The sequence below is a fragment of the Dinoponera quadriceps genome, unplaced genomic scaffold (genome assembly GCF_001313825.1).
Source record: "Dinoponera quadriceps isolate SergipeBrazil2010 unplaced genomic scaffold, ASM131382v1 scaffold367, whole genome shotgun sequence".
Classification (NCBI taxonomy): Eukaryota; Metazoa; Arthropoda; class Insecta; order Hymenoptera; family Formicidae; genus Dinoponera; species Dinoponera quadriceps.
This window is the reverse complement of record NW_014554712.1, coordinates 1159133-1170924: the sequence shown is the minus strand read 5'-3', so window position 1 is coordinate 1170924 and position 11792 is coordinate 1159133. Positions and strand designations below refer to the sequence as shown.

Genomic DNA, 11792 nt, shown 5'->3' with positions numbered 1-11792 from the left:
GTTAACTACGGTTAATAGACTAACAGTTGCGCCGCCGTATTTACTTTCTCCCTCTCATTCTCCCTCTCCCTCCCTCTCTCTCTCTCTCTTTTTCTCTCTCTCTGAGTTTTTCATTTCTTTCATCATTTCAACGAATGAAATTAATGCGAGTACGCACTTCGTGTCTCATAAAATCCACCGATTCATCCGTACGATTTTTTGCGAGAATTTTCAAATAAAATTTCAACGTAAAAATTTGAACGCTGATAAAAGTGATGCCTACGGAAATTTGCAGAAATCAAAGTGGACTTAATTAAACAAAGTTCAACGAATCGCGAGGGAAGAAGGGGAAAGAAAGGTAGAGAGAGAGAGAGAGAGAGAGAGAAATACAGTTCTAGTCACTTGAGGGAATTAATTTAGACTAGAGGACATCCCGAGACTTGCGACTGAAGTTGTCCGTTTAAAAAAAGCGCCTTCCCTTAAATACAAATATATACACGCCCGATAAAAGTCCTCTGGCCCGCGACAGGCCCGCGACAGGCGCGTTAAAAGCGTTTTATACGACGTAAGAAACGCAAAGCGGCGGCGAGGCATTTCGTTCCGAAATAAAATTTCTCGCGCGGTAAGTGAATCGCACGTGCGCGCACGCGTTGCGGCCGTTTTAAAAAAGGACAGGGTGGGTAGGCCAGGGGCGAGCGCAGCGTGTGTGTGTGTGCGCGCGTGTGTGTGTACACGCGTGTGCTTCAGTGTATGTGTGTGCGCGCGCGTATTCCCAGAATGATTCATAAATAGTTTATTTTCGTACCGGCTGCCGGGGGGAATCGTCGTTAGTCGCAGCCAAAACCGCCGTCTTCGGGAGGACCGCGTTATTTCCTCGTCGGTTTCTTCATCTCGCACGGAAGAACGGACGCGAGTAGAGACGCGAGATCGTAGCGCGGCGGTGTTGGGGAAACGAGACTTCAAAGTCCGTATTAACATTTCAAAGGGCGCGCAAGTAATAAATCTAACGCGCGAAGCTACGAATTCCGCAGTAGTGTATAATACACGTGACGCGGGCAAAAGGTGCAACCATAATTGCACCATCGTCGCGCCGCGAAGCGCGCGCGCAGTGACGTTGCCGTTGATGCCTCTGGTACGCGCTAATTGAAATTACATTCAGTTCCCGGTGCGATTAATATTGATAGCCGTTTGTGACACATTCAATTATTATGTACATGTGTGTGTGTGTGTGTGTGTGTGTGCGTGCGTGCGTGTACGTGTGAGTATTTAGAATAATATATGTATACACGCGTAGGACGATGAGCCGCCACGTTAATGTACACGATGACACACTTGTGCCGTCGCTCGAAAAATGACGCGGCATTCCGGCGAAACGTAATGTTTCGTTAAATCAAGCACCGCGTCGTAACAATCGGCGCCAGCCGAGCGAGAAGCGCGCGTCAACGATCGAAATATTACTGTCTCCCAACGTCCACCCACCGTTTTCGTTTTTACACCGAACTCATCTCCTGAAAAAAAAAAAAAGAAGAAACGCGACACATGGTTTTGATACCGAAATGAATTAAACCCTGACACACAGAGAACCGCCGCGCGACTGTCAATACGGCTCTTTCGTCAATACGCTAATTAAATGTGCTTCCGAATGTGAAAACGGAATCGATGTCCGCGGCCGGCCGGTTCGTTAACCGGCAAGTTTCGGCTAGTGGAAAAAGATAGTTCGGCGCGCCGGAAAAGCCCCGCTTCCGATGTCCGACTCTTGTCTTTGACGTTCCTCCCTCCCCCCGGCTCAATCGGCACGCACCAGTTGAAAACTGCATTGCACAAAGAGAATTCGATTAACCACGTAGCCGTACTTCATCGTCGAGCGCGACATCGGTCATTGTCCAGGACGAGAGAATCCTGTTACATCGGGGCTCTTGACACGCATCGGATTTCGATCGCGCCGATTTAGAATAATCATTCGTAGAGCGATGCTCAACGGGGATATTCGCCATCGTGTACACGCGGAATCAAAAGACCATCTCGCCGCTCGATATAGAAGAGTGGATCGCGATCCGAAGTGATTAATATTGCTTATTTTGTATCGGACATGTCGGAGTCGAGTACATTTGCGATCCGCGCGCGCACGGACAGACGTTTCTATTAGATATCTCTTCAGGCTGGCTCGCTCGACAGAGAGTAGAGGAGAAGGTAATATTATGGGTCCACCTGCCGTTCACATTTTGTACAATAGCTTCGTTAATAATCGATATTTTTAACTGAAAACTTAACAATCGCATCGTCAAAGTGTGACCCGATCGATTCTAGACTTCAAGTATTGTGAAATATTTATTACTTGGAACGTTATTTATAAAGATGCAGCGACATTGCGTAATAATTCGAAAAGAAACGAGGATGGTAATATCGCCCTTCGCTAAGATTGATTTTAAAAATTGGTTTTGTTAAAAAGAAACACGGCGTTTCGTGTTGCACATTTATATCTTTATTCGAAATAAACTTTCAGAAGGGACAACAATGGATGTGACGGTGAATTTTTTATGTAGATACCGACTTACTTATCAGAAGATAGATACAAACCGGCAAGAAACGATTTCTACAAAACGACTAGACTTTTGAACGAAAATCTGAATTATTAACTCGTCGAATAACTATTTCGACATGTAAACCTCGAAAAAGTGGACGTGTTAAATTTATTTCAGTGGAGGCCAAATTGGCAAAAATACCATGTTACTTTTTAACTTTGCATAACTCGAAATATGTAGAACGGAATAAAATGTTAAATGACAAAACACTGAAGTTACATATTCGTGTGATAATACGCCCAAATTTAAGAAAAATGAGGAAGTACGTGTAATATTAAACGCTAAAATATACCTTGGAAACACTTCGAAATGTTGAAAAGTAAAAATGTGTTATAACAAATGCCGGCTATTGGGTATTGGCATGTTAGCGCCGCTACGTTAACGGCGGGCTATTAAACAAATAATTCCACAAATAATCGCTCGAATTCGTCACCTAATAGCGGAGACATTAAGGGAGGCCATAATATTCACCTGCAAAGGCCACAATACCTCCAATACAAAGGCCACCTTCTCGTCTATTTATTAACGTATCACGACAATATCCGTGAGGAACGCACGGGTTATTTTAAAAAGTGTATCTTCAAGGTAAAAATGTCCGGGACAACGCAGATTACCGCAGACTTTTTAAGTCGCTGCGACATATGACGCAGCGCGCCATGCATGCAATCGGAATAATATCAGTCAATGATTTACACTCGTGTCATAGTTCGCGAACCAGCGAGCGGCGGAAGGAATCACAGCGATTTTAATTTGCATATTTTACAAATGCAGAAACAAGTCGGTCGGGCAGCACGCAACGGAATTTTTTTCCCGGCACCATGAAAGATAGGACAAGGAAAGGAGAGAAAAAAAGGAGAAAGAGAGAGAGAGAGAGAGGAGATGAAAGAACGAAAACGATAAAATTTTCCTGCAGCGTTGTGACATTTTTAACTTTGTTCGGGCTTCTCGCGAAATCGAAATATTAAGCGTAACCTAATAAGTAAGTTTTCTAATTATGCTGACCAAAAAAAAAAAGGGAAGACTCGTCCTTGTCTCAACTCGGTTCTCGCGGGAGAGGTTCCCGTCCTCCTTCGACACGCTCCGAGATACGTCCTTTTGACCGTAGGAGGATCATTTAAAAAAACCCTCAACAAATACATAATAAATCAACGCGCGAATTCGCGCGGTTTTGATCGCCCGCTCGCGTCGCACGACCTTGCCAGACTGCCGTCGTTAAGGGAAACAATTACGCCCACCTGAGGGTATATACCTTGAGCCTGTTTAAACGGAGTTCATACGTTTCCTCCCTCCCCTCCGCCGTTTCTTGGCTTGCGCTACGCGGAATGCATATGAAGCACGTCTTAAATCGTCGGCAACGCGCGGGATGCAACAGCTGTTCCCACCATTGCGCGTCGCTACATACGCTCAGCTCATATCGCTCAACCGAATATCGAGGAACGAGGGTTCCATTATGTGCCAGACTGCCGCGTAACGATGCTGTCTGTCTATATTCGCGTCGAAATTTCTGCCCGCTGCATCTCCGCCCCGCCCGCTGCGCTTAACAATTTTACGAGCGAGCGGGGATGAACGCATCCGATGTTGGAAACTGTAGAATATCATCGTAGACTTTTTCCATCCGTATCGAGTACACGCTCTTTCGTGATATACCCGCGATATCATTCGACGATATTGACTTTTAAAACCGCTATTTAAGTAGCAACGATATCGCGAAGTTTGATACATTATTCGTGCCGCCGTTCCGTAATCTCTTTAATGAAATGGTGAGTACTTTATTAAAAAAAAAAAAAAAAAAAACTACATGGAACTGACATTATTAAAGCAAACTTCAAAAATTCCCCCAAGGGTCTCGCGTGCTTAATAATTTAAAATGTTTCGAGGATATCTCCCAGAAGTTATCGTGAGAGGGACAGAGAGGGAGGGTGCGCGATGGAACGCTATGTCCTTCGATAATCCGTGTTAAAACCGTGTGAAGGCAAGAATGCGTTATCGATCGTAATATCTCTCACGGCACAATTAATAGATATTAGCTGGAACTACACGCACATGTATGCGTATTATGTGTATTTTACGTGCGCGACCTCGCGATATTGCATCATTACAGCCGGAGTCTTGACACACGTAACTTCGTGGAACGCGCGATTGGACTTTGGCGCTGGAAGTAATCTTCGGAGGAGCCGCGCGGCATCTCGCGTGAAGCCGACAAGTGTGTTCCCGCGAAGATATTAAATTCAGCCCAAGCCTATCCCGTCGCCAAGGAGGCAGTCGTAAGTACAGATACGACAGGGGTAGGGGACGACCTTCGCGCTCCCCGCCGTGTACACGTGTAAAATCGATAAGGTGGATCCAAACCAAGCGAGCGAGCGTGAACGAACATCTGCGAACGAGACCAAAAAATGTGCGTGTGACGACGTCACGAGCACGCTAAGAGCGAACGTCGGTGAACATCATGCTCGATCTCGTGCCGATACATCAAAGAAAACGTGTTTATCTACTCTCTAAAGTGCAACCAGTGTATTATCACGGAGAAACGATCAATAGCTAATGGTGGTCACAGTTACGAGTATAACACAGCGAATCAGTAAAATTTCGCTGAAAATGTCTGTTGATAGCAACGACTGTTTCCATCAGGAAAATCTGCGGGAATAGCGAAAAAATATATTTTGTTCGGCAGGCAAAAATATATCGTAAATGACCGTTCACACTCTGCTGCTGCCGAAAAAAAGTCAAATTCTGCCGAACCGTTATCAATGCAATACTACTCTCAATTACCGATTCGATCAGTGACATTTTCATTTGATTCGACCTGAGAGAGCGCACTCATTTTTCGGACATGTTCGCTAACGTCCGTGCTCGTTCGCTCGGTCGAGATCCGCCTATACACACTCTTAAACGCGCCCGGCTTTTATCGAGCCGAATTATCCCGCCGGCCGATTTCGATTGCGTTCCGTGCGGACGCGGACGCGTGCGCGGCGTAAGTAACGCTAACACGTTCTCCTCCGATTCGCGGCGTTTTCGCACAGAGCGCACCGGCGCGTCTGTTTGGCGTCTAAAAAACGAGTCTGAAAAATTGGATTCGGACGAGAAAGCAATTACAGTGAACCCTCGGATTTAAAGCTGGCGCTCGGATTTAAAGCCGGGCGGCCGGGCGTGCGGCCGCGCCGCCGGTTTTTTCCCATTAATCCATCCAATATCGGACGTCAAGCCGCTTCTCTATGGAAACATCATTTAACAGCGCCAGATTTCGAACAAACAAGCAGATTCCAGTTCCGTCTCGCTATCATTCCACCGTTTCGAGGCTTTTGTGCGCGCGGGGCGTGCGCGCGAGTGCATCCGCGTGTTTCGCCTTTTCCGCTCGTACGCGAGGTCGGCTCCGCCGCGACTACCCCGCGCGTGTATATCTNCCCCCCCCCTCCACGCCGGTCCCCTCGATTGTATCGATCATCGATGGAGAGAGGGTGCACACGTCGAGAACGGCTGGTTACTCGAGCGCATCGCATCGCCACGTCAATGGCGAGTCACGTTCACGTTGAGATCGCACTCGCGTACCGGTATGAACGCGAGTAGGCCTGCACGATTATGAGTGTTCGAGCCCCCTGGATCCGCGAGAAACAGTTTGAAGCAGCGTGAGCGAGTTCGGAACGGCGTTCCGCCCGCCTCGCCGTCGGCGCTGGCATTAACGCTAATAAGTAGTTCGCGTAATAACTCGTTCGAGCGGAACGGTAACAGGGTAGTATCGTGCATCTGCACGAGTTGCGTGTTACGTGTTACCCGGATGTGATAAAACGCACCCGGAACGCTTCCGTCCGCCGCTTCATTCGTTTCCCCTGATCCCCCCGGAATCTCTCCTTTTCGTTAGGGAACCTCGCCGCGATAAGGGCTGTATTGTGTACACAGGGATTAAAGCGGCGATCGTCGACTCTCTCGCCGAAAAATTGCTCGAAAGAACTCGCACGTAGATATGCTCTCTCTCTCTCTCTCTCTCTTTCTCTCGATAGACCGAACGGAATTACTAAGACACCGTGTTAACGCCAAATTAAGTCGATCATGTCCGCGGGCGTTCGCAAGTTTTCGGCGGAAGGAGGGCCCCGTTTTCTCGCGCGGATTCGCGCGTTAAATTATTAAAACGGCGGTATTAACGGCCGAAATTATGCGTCTCCTGATTTATTTCGGGGGATAAAAAGGGCGTGCTCTTAAATTTTAAGCGCGCCCGCCACGGTAATATTCTTAAGAATATTAGGCGCTATTAAGAGCGCCGCCGTGAATCACCGGTCGGCGCGGCATGTTAACGACGGAAATTATGCGATGTTGATTTATCCCGCGGTGCGCGGAATGTTTTCGAAGTCCGGTCTCTCGAGAGCCCCGCGCGCAAATATCAGTCTCTCCTCGTAACGCGAGCGCATCGACGCACCGAGCGAAGTTGCGTGTCTCGAATGATGCGCGTAACATCGCCGGAACTTTTCGCTCCGTCGCGATCGTCCCGTTTCCCCCTTATATCCTCCCGTCTCGATGAGCTATCTGCGTCACGCTACGCGCGCCACGTGGAGATAGGAATTCCTTAATCTTGAATCAAAATGAATAACAATGGAGCCAGCGATGCGTTCGGAAATCGTCGGCATGGCGATACGAGATGCCGCTGCATCTTTTAACGTAATGTACCTATCGGAGAAGTGCGCCGAGCGGAAGGACAAACCGTGTCGTCGTTGCTAGAAAAATCTCTCTCTCTCTCTCTCTGCCATTCTTCATTCAAAAGAGTACAGTACGACAGCCGGACGCCCACCCGATCCAAGTGAAGCGTGCATTCGTAAAAAATAATTATGCGCCGTGCGCTTCGTTCCTGAAAACGAGATCGGACGGACTTTTCGGAATCAAACGGAGAAGCGACAAAGGATCGTCGTCGGGCCCGCCGCCACGTGTCGGCGAAAGGCCGTGTATTTGCACGGCACGCCAGGCACAAAGAGCGGCGCCCTACGCGACACAGGAGTGTGCAATATCGCGTAATTAAACGGCAGCGGAGGCCGTCGTGAGAATTTTTCAGGTGGATTTCGCCATATAAAAACTTTCCGTTCCAATTCTAGTCATGCTGTATCGCGCCCGGGCGAGCGAGGAAGAAAGAGAGCGATTTCATCGGCGCGGCGCGTCATGTGAAAAAACATCGTTGTCGTTGCGCGTGCAAACGTTCTTTCGATCGAAATTCTCCCTATCGACCCTTCGCGCACAGAAGAGCCCTTTAACGTATTTCAGTGTACCTCTCTCTCTCTCTCGTCGGACGACCGACCGGCTGGCCGGGCGGGCGAAGCCCTTCAAACATCACTTTCTGGCGCGCCCACGGCAGCGAGCGAGGGGTGAGCGCGGCAAAACCGCGAAATATTTATAAACTTCGTCTTTCTTCCGTTGAAAGGTCGATGTACACGACGGCGTCTGTAGTGGGCGGCGATGTAGCAGGAAACGTTTGCGACGGCTACAAGAGCTTCAGACGGGACCCTCCTGCTAAGCGTTCGTGCAAATCTTTTCCTTTCTAACGCAGCCTTGTGCGCGCCTTCTTCCTATCGAGAATACTTGGGAAAAAAGTCAGGTCGTCGGCGTGAAAGTTTTTGCGAGGACGGGCGAGCTCTTTTTTCACTGCGTGGAAATAATCCGGCGATGAAAGAATCAGTAGATTCTCGCGCTGCGAGAGAAGTTTCGTGAACATTACATTCCTTGATTGAACGTATATACTTTATGATAATCAGCACATAGAGATCCGCGTATAAAGTTTTACGATCGGACCCGCGTCGGGATTACTAAGCGACGGATTTTCGAGACCGTTTTAATATTGGAAGCCGGTATCGCCTCGATATCGGATTATAATCGGATGATCACTCAGGCCCAAGCAACCAATTCTTGACCAAACACTCGTAACCATACATCAGCCGAGAGTGACTTTATCGCGCGGTGCTCGACGTTGGTTGTATAATACCGGTCCAAGTCGCGAAATCACGTGCGTATCATTCAGAGTAAAATGATGGATCGCACAAACATCTCCGCGTGACATTATTTCAAACAAAGCACATAACACGAAAACTTCTTCGTATTTTGCACACTTCCAACGCTATTTCTATGTCCAATTATATTGTGGCGTCTCTGTGAGACCAAAGCGTAATCACACTTTTTATATTCGAATTAAAATGAAAAAAGTGCGCACGATATTTCATAATGTCGTATACATTTTTATGTGGCTGCAACCTTCAGCTTAAAAAGTTAGCTTAAAAAGCTTAAAAAGAATAGTAATCTTATGTATATTTATATGTGAAAAAGTTATCAAGCTCGAAGCTAACATCGTGCAAATTGGACAACAGGACCTCATTTCCCGAGTCGGTCGTGTCTTTCGTATATAAAGAAAATAAGATATATATTTTCTCTGTTTCAACGTTTTTCTTTAATATTATATTAAAGTTAATAATATACCACGTGATCCACATAATGATGCCGTTTTATAATCTACACTGTAAAGTAAAATATTTCCCTTATTTATTGAAATTTAAGCTCCGTGACAACGTGACCCGTATGACTTTTAACCCCGGTCTCCCCTAGCACGTGTGTATCACGTGTGTAATCATACACGTGAACACATGTCACGAGATATCACCAATATATATATATACGTATACAACTCAAAATTCCGAACAGGGAACAGCGTTTGTTTTATGTTTCTACGTCGATTTTTCGCCGAAATACGGCGGTTCGAAGCGCGCGTGACATTTTTCAAGCGGCGTTCTTTGCCGTCGACCGGCGGCTCGCGCTTTTATTACATTGTGGTGCGTTTACGCCGCGCGCTTGACACCTTCGAACGCGGCGCGTAAGGAACGGGGCGCGCAACATTGTCAGCGGGCCTCGCTCCCCAGTCAAACGATTCGCCGTTCGTCGATATCTCGGCGCAGAATAGTCGTAGCGACGTGAAACAAAATGCATTCGAAAGTTAAAACCGTTCCATTTTCTACGGAGAGTCAGTCGTTTGTTTTATTTCATTCGTAATTTTGGAATTACGTCGAAAAGCGTGTGACGTTTCTCCAAGCTGAAAATAAAACTGCAATTGAAAGCGCGGATTTTAATTTTGATTGGAAAGAATCGAAATGAAATAAATCGCATCGCGGAAAGTATAACTTTTCGTTTGTCACATAACAAAACTACACACGGTGAAATATTTTCCGTTAAATTTGACACGTTTCGCATGCTCCAAACGGTCCACACGAATTTTTGCATTAATTTAACACAAAGTGAATATGTTCGGGAGTAATGCAAATATTATGACGAAAATTAACATAATATTAATATACTCATCGATACTGACGTACAAAATGTGTTATTTTAATACTTAAAAGTTTATTTACACATGTTAAGTATCGACTCAACAGAGAATACTGAGATAATACAATATTAACATAATATATTAAATTAATACACAAGTATGTTAAAAATTCGACATAAAAATTTTAACAAGAACTGATTTTCACACAAGTACAAAATGCTTTTTTGTATTGTATAATTTAAAATTTACCAGATGTTCCAGTTTATACTTTTGTTGTATCTCTCGACACTTCGAGTACATAAAGGCTTACTACAATTCAGTTAATTGTTGCGGATGGAGAGAGAGAGAGAGAGAGAGAAATGGGAGAAATGTCACATGCATCTCCTTAAGTATCGGTGTAACTGGTTATCGCGAAACGCGATGGACGCTACATTTGCACGTAGTGGCGCACCAATTCGCGGTCTAACTTTATCGCGCGCGCGCGCAAGTATCCTCCGTGTCGTTACGCTCCGATTTACCACGGCCGCGACGTATCCCCGGGGGCGAAGTAAATATTCGTCGAGGAAGGAAATATTGTCCGCGGATTCGATAGATTTAAGCCGGCGAAGGGTTTAGAGCACTTCAGCAGCGCCGAGAGTTAAGGATCGGGCCCGAGCGGTGCCGGTAATTTCACGGCGTAACGAACGTATCCCCCTCAGCATAACGTTTTATATCGCCCGTGCTCATATCGCGCCAACGTTTCCCCGAGGTGAAGTAAATTTCGTACGAATCCCAGCAGAAGGCGGGGGAGGTGAAACCTCTCGCATTATGGCGCCTTTCGCTCGCCTTCGGCGTGCGAAATCGTGCGAAAGGCCGGCCGCTAAAGCCTTTCCGCGAGGCTTATTTTCTCTTCCCCGGGAACTCAGCTCTTATTAATTCTTGGATGGAATAGTCGATTAGTCGACGTGCGTGCGCGAGCGAGAATGCGCGCGGCTGGTCGGCTATTCGCGAGAAATTGTACGGAAAATTGAGTCGTCGGCGTGCGCGCGGTGCGCCGCGCGCGCGCTGCGAGAGAGAGAGAGCGTGCCGTGAAAGTCGTATAAATAATTTTTATGCGACTTCGACTTCCCTCGCACGCAGTTTCGCTCTTACGGGGGTGTAACGTTTTATCTCGGCCCCTAAGCTCGCCGGGAGTCCCTCGACATTTCCCCGAGGACATGTAAATTCGCGCGGGAAGAAGGGGCGCCGGGGTCGCGTCGCGCCAATAACGTCGAACTGGCGTATAATTGGCGCGTACTTAGGAAGGGAAATCGGGAATTTCGTACGAATATGCGGGGACAGGTGTGCCCGCGAGGTGGGGAAGGCGGCAGTTTCGCGGCTGTCGGACGCGATGAATCTCGGCGGCGAGCGAAACGGTCGCGCCGTTTCCTCGCGGTAATTCCGCGGCATATATTCTTTCCGCGGATACGTCGTGTTATTTCTCGCTCTAGTTATGTTTCTGCAACATTTCCCCGGGGCGGAGTAAATTTGAAGACGAGGAAGAGAAAGAAAATATTGTCCGCTCCGTTGGCGAGGCGGCAAAGAAGCAGTTTCGGGCGCACAAAGGGCTCACAAAATAGATCATCCGACGAATCTTCCGACGGGAATATCACACGGGCAGGCCGTTCCGCTTTAAAATCCCCGCTCTGTAGTGCAGCCTCGCGCCAATTCTCAATCGAAATGCGCAAATTATCGTTATTGCTCTATTATTACCCGCGTGACTTTACTCCCCCTCGCCCCCGAACGATGAATGATTAATTTCGCGTGTGTGTCTCACGAATTTAACGAAGTCCCGCGATGAGCCGAAAACTGGCAAATATTTGCCGACAACTTTGTCCCACGGACGACATGTTAATCGCGCGGGCCGACAAATACCGCCGATGCGCATAATGAGCATCATTAATCTCGGGCCGAAAAACATATTGCTC

The 11792-nt window shown here is 47.3% G+C and overlaps 1 protein-coding gene across 1 annotated transcript in view; it reads left to right on the top strand.

The window, feature by feature from the left end:
- Nucleotides 1-808: 808 nt before the first annotated feature.
- The window catches only part of LOC106741054 (chondroitin sulfate proteoglycan 4), a 63678-nt gene continuing 52694 nt past the window's right edge, over nucleotides 809-11792 (top strand). Inside the window, exon 1 of the mRNA XM_014612643.1 lies at nucleotides 809-1111. The gene's annotated coding sequence lies outside the window, so the exon portion shown is untranslated. The remainder of the gene's footprint in view (nucleotides 1112-11792) is intronic.